The sequence below is a fragment of the Rhineura floridana genome, chromosome 1, assembly GCF_030035675.1.
Source record: "Rhineura floridana isolate rRhiFlo1 chromosome 1, rRhiFlo1.hap2, whole genome shotgun sequence".
Lineage (NCBI taxonomy): Eukaryota > Metazoa > Chordata > Lepidosauria > Squamata > Rhineuridae > Rhineura > Rhineura floridana.
Window position 1 is genome coordinate 181,634,975 of NC_084480.1, and position 8,559 is coordinate 181,643,533.

Consider the following 8,559-nt stretch of genomic DNA (forward strand, 5'->3'; position numbering starts at 1 on the left):
TCACCAGCCGAAGCTGGTAAAAGGAACTCCTACCCACTAAGGTCACCTGGGCCTCTAGCAACAAAGATGGATCCAGGAGCACCCCCAGGCTACAGACCTGCTCTTTCAGAGGGAGTACGACCCCATCCAAAGCAGGAAACTGACCAATTATCCAAACTTGGGAACCACTAACCCACAGTGCCTCCGTCTTGGTAGGATTCAGACTCAGTTTACTGGCCCTCATCCAGCCCACCACCGAGTCCAGGCAGCGGTCCAGGGCTTGAACAGCCTCTCCCGATTCAGATGTTACGGAGAAATAGAGCTGGGTATCATCAGCATACTGCTGACACCTTGCCCCAAAGCTCCTGATGACTGCTCCCAAGGGCTTATAGATGTTAATCAGCATGGGGGACAAGATGCTACATTCAGCTCCTCTTCCTCCTCTCTTTGCAGAGGCATTGGGTTATATCCTGTGCTAGTTCCACAGAGTAGATGCAATGAAATTAATGAACCTAAGTTAGTCATGCCCATTAACTTCAATGGGTCTACTCTGAGTAGCACTAGCACAGGATACAGTGCATTGTGTACCTTTGAATCAGTTCCAAAATTTGGTAAGACCTGATTCAGTTCAAGCTATATGGAAAGAAACCTGCTTCCCTTCAGATAAGCCTCAAATCTCTGCTCTGGTTCAGGATTGCCCAAATCACATGCACACCTTTACCTTCCACAATTGCATCTGGTGAACCATGCTGTTCTACCACAGCCAAGGATTTTCCATAGGAAGATCTGGCATAATGCCATATGGTTCAATGATCAGGATGAGGTAGGGCAGGCTGGCGATCATGCTGGAGTCTAATCAATATAAAATTATTTCTGTATCTCATAAACTTAAAAACTTTAAATGCAACCAGTTAATGAACAATTATACCAGTAACATTGTCTTGAGGCCTCATCTCTTTCTCCATAAAAGAATGCATCCAATTCCAGCCAACTCAAGGGTCCCAAATGAGCATCATAATGAAGACAAACATCCAGACTGCATCCACATCTGTATTGCATAGAGGCCTGGATTGAAAATCCGTTCCTGGATTGTGATGAATAAATGCTGGTTGAAATATAAATTAAATAGTTTTGAAGCTATTTCTTAAATGTTGAGTGCGAATTGGCAGGGTTTGTAAAATCTGTTAGGCATGGTGTGCTAAATATACCCAAAAGGAAACAGCTATATAGTTCTCCCAAAACCTTTTAGATTTTCTTCACAATAGCCCTGTGAGGTTGGTCAAACAGTGAGACAGTAATTGGCCCATTGAGCTGCACTGAGCACTGGCAGTGATTTGAATCCAGTCTAGCTTCAAAACTCTATCCAATGACAGTGCATTGGCTCTGTGGATTGAGATTTAAGCATGAGAAGAGATCCCACCATTGTGGCAAGGCCAGTCTTGGACATGGGTAAGGTTTACTTTCTGCCAGGGCTCACCAACGCATAAGCTGCAACTTGTTTCTATGTCATGGCTGAACCTTGGAATATAGGTAATAACCACAGAAAGAAGGACCCCCTGGGTATGCGCAAAGTACATTTCTTTCACTACTCAGTCCCCACATGGACCTGGGATATATAGGGGGGAAAGCTTCCAGATCTGCGAGTGGCTTTTCCAGAGAGACCTGAACTCCAGCAGCTCTTTTTCTAGAAACTAAACACTAGGGAAGGCCTCCGTTTTGCTTGTTAATTATACATGAACTTTGGAATAGAAGGATTACTTCCCATGTAAATTACAGTTTCTACATCTCATTATAATGCTTTAGAGTATAATACAGAAATAATAAGACAATAATTACCCTCTGTGCACATGGTAGTTCGATAATTATTACAGGATTAATTGATCTCATTTGAATGCAGGCATATTTGGTTATGTTACGTGTGCTGGGGGTGATAAAGCGATGCCCAGTGTGCTGATTGTCTCTTCTGATCCACATCACCTGAACACTAACTACTGCCTTGATTTTGTTTGTCTAGCCCAAACTAGATTTATAATGCATGGAATAGAAAGAATAACTGTTTAGATAATTGGGCATCGGGGATCCTTGGAATTCTTTATTATGCGCAAGAGCCCAAATAGCATCTGTTCCTACATTCCTGTTATTTGAGGTTGCTTTGTAGTTATCATGTCTTAAGGGACCTCCAGACTGTGAAACAAAGAAATTCTGATGAAAATTCACATTGTGGAAAAAGCTTTTATACCCATTTAATGTGGAGTGGGTCAGAATTGAATTAAATTGAATGACTGTAATTAGGACTGTGCTGAATATACATCAGTTTTTATTTTCAGGTCAAAAAGACCTACTTCAATGAGGTAGAATTTTTTCCTCAAAAATATGTAGGTGTGCAAGTATTATTTTTCTAATCCTATTCACCATTATTTCCCCAGTTGCTGCTGTTCAATATAATTTTTTCTCTGGTTGATGCTTCTCTCTCTCTCTCTTTTAGTTTCATGGGTGATGCTAGCCAATCAGGGACCATAGCACTACATCGTACATAGCCAGTCAGATTTGACTATGCGATTATTTCTCTGAGAAAAAGTGAAGCTGCCTGACAGCAAGTCTAAGCAATGCAAAAAAACATAAAAACCTGTCAAGGAGTGCCCAAGAATGTCCAAAAAGATTTTAAAAAAACAACTCTGCCAAAAATGTTTACGTCAGTGCTGCTCTTAATAAAATGAGCAACATGGTTGGGCTTTTCTATAAAAGTTTAGTTTAAATAGAAACATGCTGTACAATATTGATTTTCTAACTCTAGTTATTTCATGTTAACAACGGGAAGTACTGTTTACTTTTCACATCATTATGATAATAATGTTTTTAAAAATGTTGAGACCATACCAAATCCACTCAGCAAATGCTCTCTCTCCTGAGGCCTCATTCTCAAAAACAGCAGATGACGTAAACCTGTGCCTGGCTCTGAACTATATCACCACAGATGGAGAATGCAGTCTGATGGAATGGTCCTCTGCATACATCGGACATATAGCCAAACTGCATGCCAGGGAAGAGGACTTCCACTATAGACCCATGTGGATGGGCATGCTTTTCTCTGTATCTCCCTGGGAACTTACCAGGAGTATTGTATGGGGGAAAACATGGCTATCCCCATGGGTTTATAGGGGCAGATGTGATTTCCCACCCCTCCAATCTTTTTTAGAATGGTGCATGTCATCATGTCCCATCAGTCACATTTTCAACCCATCTGACAGGAGTTGCATTCAATATCCACTGCACAGGATTAGTACTGGGGGGTGGGGAGAAATAAGAAGAAAATCAGTCTTTGGACCAAATCATCATGGAATCCAATAGAAACACAGTTTCCAAAGTAGGCCTATGCCCAATCTGCACACTATCTGGGTCAGATTTGTCTGCTTTAGAAGTAAAACTCTCTGAATTTTTACCCCCTCCCTGAGCCCACATTGAGGCTCCTTCCCATCACACCACCCAGAAATTGGAGGAATGCTGGTCTGGGAAGATGCCACCACATTGGCTCATCCCACATATCCTAGAGCAGAAGTCACCAACCTTTCTAAGCCATTGGGCACATTTTGAATTTTGAGAGAGTACCGTGGCCAGTAGTCACAAAATATCTGCCATGAGGGTGTGGCATAACACAAAATAGCTGTCATGGGGTGTGGCATAACACAACATGGCTGCTATGGGGGGCATGGCATAACAAAATCAAAGAGTACAGTCTCTCTTCATCTCTTCTCTGCCCCCCAATGACCTCATGTTTATCATGGGAAGTCAGCTATGTCCAGCTGGTCCTGATTATAGAGATACAGCTCTTAAAGGCACAAGAACCCTGTTTTCCCCAATGCCAACCCTAAACCAAAGCTTAGGCTGCCATCCTGTACCCATGTACCTGTGAGTAAGCCCCATTAAACACAGAGACTTGCTTCTGAGTAGACATGCATACCATTGTACTGTGAATTCTTAATAAGTGCCTAACATTAGGTCCTGCATAGCAGGAGGCATGCCTAAGCCTCTTTGCAAAATTTTTACACTTTCCATTAGCATGTGCTCTTTGAAGAGGGAATTCTTTAACATCCACCGGTGTAGTAGCATTTGCAGAGCATAACTTCTAGGGAGTACTTCTCAGACGAACCTGCCACAGAACAAACCACATCCTGGTTGCTAGATAAAAAGGAAGGGCAACTACAGACATTCCATGGGCTACTAGAAAGCAAGACAGAAGGAGGACAAGTGCACTACAGAGAAGAGGAAAACAACAATTCCAGGGATTCTTGTTGCCTGGTGTCCAAACATCAATAACAGCTCCGATTTCACTCATTGGTCAAAAACACTGACAGGTGGGAGCAGCCAGGGCAGAAATTGCTTGGGAGGGTACCTGCACATTTTGCTTCCTAACTTTTCTTCTAGGAGGGCTAGAGACTTCCTTTTTTAAAAAAAAATGAAACCTCCCAGTCTGCGGCTCCTGTCTAGGGGCCCCAATGAAAGGCTTAATGGGTGTCATGCTGCCCATGGGCATTGGGTTTCCCCCTGTCCTGCAGCTTCTGGTGTAACCCTCACTATGTGAAAAGGAGCCATACAGTGGCAGCTTCTCTGCAGCAAAAACTACATGGGCCCTAACCTCCACAGATGATGGTTTGTACTAAAGATGTACAGTTGTTGTGAAATGGTTCCCCCCAAATTTGCTGTCCAGATGGCAAAAATGAGGGTGTGTGATGGAGCTGGAAGAGACTCTGAGGCAAGCCTCCTCTACCCACACCAGCTATCTAGAATTAAGCTCAGATATACTGAAGGAGTTGGGGGATGGGTAAAAAGAGCTGTTTCTGCTATATATCAGGAGAGAAAGTTGAAGATGGGATTGGGGAAGGGCCATAGCTCAGAGGCAGAGCAATTCAGATGGTCCCAGATTCAATCCTCAGCATCTCCAGATAGGGCAGGGAGAGGTTCCCTGTCTGAAACCATGGACAGCTGCTGCCAGTCAGTACAGAAAATACTGAGCTAGATGGACCATTAAGTCTGAGTCAGTAGAAGGCAGCTTCCTCTGTTTCTAAGGGACACGGAAGGAGGAGGAACCAAAGGCAAAAGACTGCATGGGGAAAAGAGCAGGAAAAAATACCAAAGGGAAATTGTAAGAATGATCCATTGGTTTGTAGGAGAGGGTGGGAATGGATAGGTTGTCCTCAATCCTTCCCTCTGGTGAGTTGGGAGCCATAGATCCAAGAGCAGAGACGAGGAGCAACTTTAAGCTCTGCCTCTATCATTATCACTATTAGTAGTAGTATATTTATATCCCACCTTTTCTCCAAGGAGCACCAGATGATGTACATTTTATTCTCACGAACAACATCCTTGTGGGGCAGGTTAGGTTGAGTGTCTCCATGGCTGAGTGGGGAATTTGAAGAGTGGGGTGAGAACACTCTGAAGGGTTGTAGACTTGTGGAGAACACTATGGGGGCATTTCATGGAATTGTTGGGGGGGGGTTCAAAGAGTTCCTGGAACATGCTTGTTGTTGGCAGCTGGGCAGATATGGTGGTTTTCTTCCCTTCCCTCCTCTCCCCTCCTTTTTACTCTTTTTGTCATCACTTGTGCAGGTGGTTGCAGAGCTCTTCACCACGGCTGCAGCCATTGTTCCACCCGCAGCACCATATTCTCCCCAGAGTGCCTTTGGAAAGAGGTGACACCTTGACATAATGTTAATCCAGTGGCATTCTGGGAAAGAATTATGGTGAATAGCATTCAGCACTAGCTGTCACAAGGAGCTGTATTACATTGGGGCTACAATGTAATGCTGATGTGATCCACACTTCCACCCGGTTCTAGCACTTACTCAGGCAGCGTCAGCTTTCGTGTGGTAGAAGAGACGGTGTATGCCCCTCCACTAACAAAATATCTCATTCTGGCACTGTTTGCAGAGGCACGTACATGCACCTGCTTGACCCGAGCAATTTTACATCTAAAACGGAGGGGAAAGCCATGCAACTCAAACTTTCTAGTGTAATATGTGATGCACATTACTTTAGGTGTGCAGAGGATGTGAGGGGCAATCACCCTCACCTCCTCCAAGCAAAGACTTTCACCACCTTGTTCAGAGCGTGAAGCAGGCCTTTGACTGAACTATCACTAAATCAAGGGGAAATCAAGGGGAGAAATGTTACAAACTTTCAGGTGAAGGACAGATGTTTTGCTCCCAGAAGAGGGGAATTATATGTAAAATATGACTCTTCAGATGAACTCTGCATCTTTGCTACTTTAAAAACAAGCAAACATAGCAATGCTACATCTGTAATGGATGTTAATTTTTTGTGTGTGTTATGTTTGCTGTTTTGTAAAGCAAAACAGATACCTGCAGACCATAGGATAGAGGAAAAAAGATGAAGATAAAAATATATACAGCTTTAATCCTGCCTGGGTTGGCAATCGGAAAAGCTCTAAATAATTTAATAAAAGATTTAACTTCTAACAGCCTGGGAGTGACATATACAGAAGGAACCTTCAAACAGGTGAGAAAGCTTATGCTGAAAAGTAAAAAATTGCATTTATTCTCATCCCTTTTGTCCCAAACAGAACTTTATTGGCCTATCCTCAAAACCAATCTCTGTCAAAACCATTTTTTTTAAAAAAAAGAATCCTTATAAACATTGCTTTATGTCAAATGTGGGTGCATCCATTGTTGTCACAACTGAAACTTCAAACAACCAGCGACAGCAGGCAGAGAGATGACAGACTTTCAGCAAAGAGGCATTCGCTTTTGTCATCTCAATCTCACCCCTTACACATTTGAAATGAATAAAGATGGGCAAAGTGCCAGAGACTCTCTGTGCTTCTTCTAAGCAGTTTTGAGCATAAGAGTTGCCTTGCTTGATCAGAAAAGATCTTCCTAATATCCAACAGCAGGCGATCAGATGCCTCAGGAATCTCATAAGCAGGTCAGGGTAGGAATGACCAGCTCCTGGTGTCTGAGCTCAGCATCTGGTGATCAGAGGTATACTGCCTATGAACCTGGAGGTTTCATTTAGCTACCAAGGCTAACAGCCAATGATAGGCCCATTCTTGTATAGAAGGTGCTTTCTGAGCATACAGTGACTAATACAAATGCCCATCTGGATGCATATTTCTGGTTGCATCTTGGTGCTCATCCATACCCCATTTAAATGCCTGAATCTGAATCTACCAGTTATAATGCATTACAAGTTACCCATAAGCAGGACAGGGAGACATTGAAAAAGAAAGGGTTGTTGCTGTGATTGCAGACATGAAATATGCTTTTTTAAAAATAAAAAAATGCCAACCACTTACATATATACTCACTCATGTGCAGCATAGCCTACATGGAAATGAATGGAAGAAATAAAAACCTATGAGTCCATGCCAGATGCTCTTGGAGGTCACTGATTCATAGGGTCGCCATAAGTCGTAGTCGACTTGGAGGCACATAACAACCATGACAAGAGCAAACTACCACCATATCTGAAACAAATTACATAAAGTCTCTCTGAACTATCAGAAGATAGGCAGAGTGAAGCACTGCTTAAGCATGACTGGAAGAAATGTGTGTGTGTGTGTGGGGTGGAAATCCATCCACCCTTCCAATATACTGCATCTCTTGTTATTGTGACCTGTTAACACTCCAGATCCCTTGAACACCATAAACAAACCTTGCAACTCTGATCATAAAAACACAGAAGACCCTACCTGAGAGTCAAAAGGATCTTTTTTAGTCTGTTCTGTTTTTCAACACAATACCAGTTTCTGGGAAGCTTGTATGTCCATGCTCAAGTTATTGGGGCGGTGGAGGAGGGGAGGAAAACCAGAGGGGACCTCAATCTCTTACCTTTTGTGACATATCCATTAGTTACATTTTCAGAAGGCTACAGATGGGTCAGCTATGGCCGCACTACCCTGAACACACCCAATCTCGTATGATCTCAGAAGTTAAGCAGGATCAGGCCTGGTTAGTAGTTGGATGGGAGACCACGTGGGAATACCAGGTGCTGTAGGCTTAGAGGAAGACAATGGTAAAGCACCTCTGAATACCTCTTACCATGAAAGCCCTATGAATGTATGTGTGTGTGTGTGTGTGAGTGTATATATGAATGTAATTGTGATTAACAAAACAGAGGTTTTTATTGTATTAACAAAAAGTTTCAGCTTCCGCCTTCATCAGCTGCTAACATACAAATCATACATAAATCATACAAATCATAACATACAAATTATATATGTATATATATATATCCAGCTTTAATCCTGCCTGGGTTGGCGATCGGAAAAGCTCTAAATAATTTAACAAAAGATTTAACTTCTAACATATAAAAATATATATAAAGATTCATATGGTCACAAGTCATAACCAATTTGAAGGCATATAACAACAACAACAGATGGGCCATGATTTGGCTAAATTGAAGGCAGCCAGAACCAGAGGTGAGGCTTGTGGATGTCATCAAGGGGACCCACTGACCTTAGTCCCATAATTTGAACACTGTTGTGATAGCCACCCCTGTTGTCTGTCTCCAGCACCTGGTACTCAGAGGAAAACTGCTTCTCAATATGGAGGTTCCATTTAA

The 8,559-nt window shown here is 42.7% G+C and overlaps 1 pseudogene; it reads left to right on the forward strand.

Annotated features, from left to right (window-relative positions):
- The first annotated feature begins 7,873 nt into the window (after nucleotides 1–7,873).
- LOC133375815 (5S ribosomal RNA) lies at nucleotides 7,874–7,992 on the forward strand (annotated as a pseudogene).
- Nucleotides 7,993–8,559: the final 567 nt, after the last annotated feature.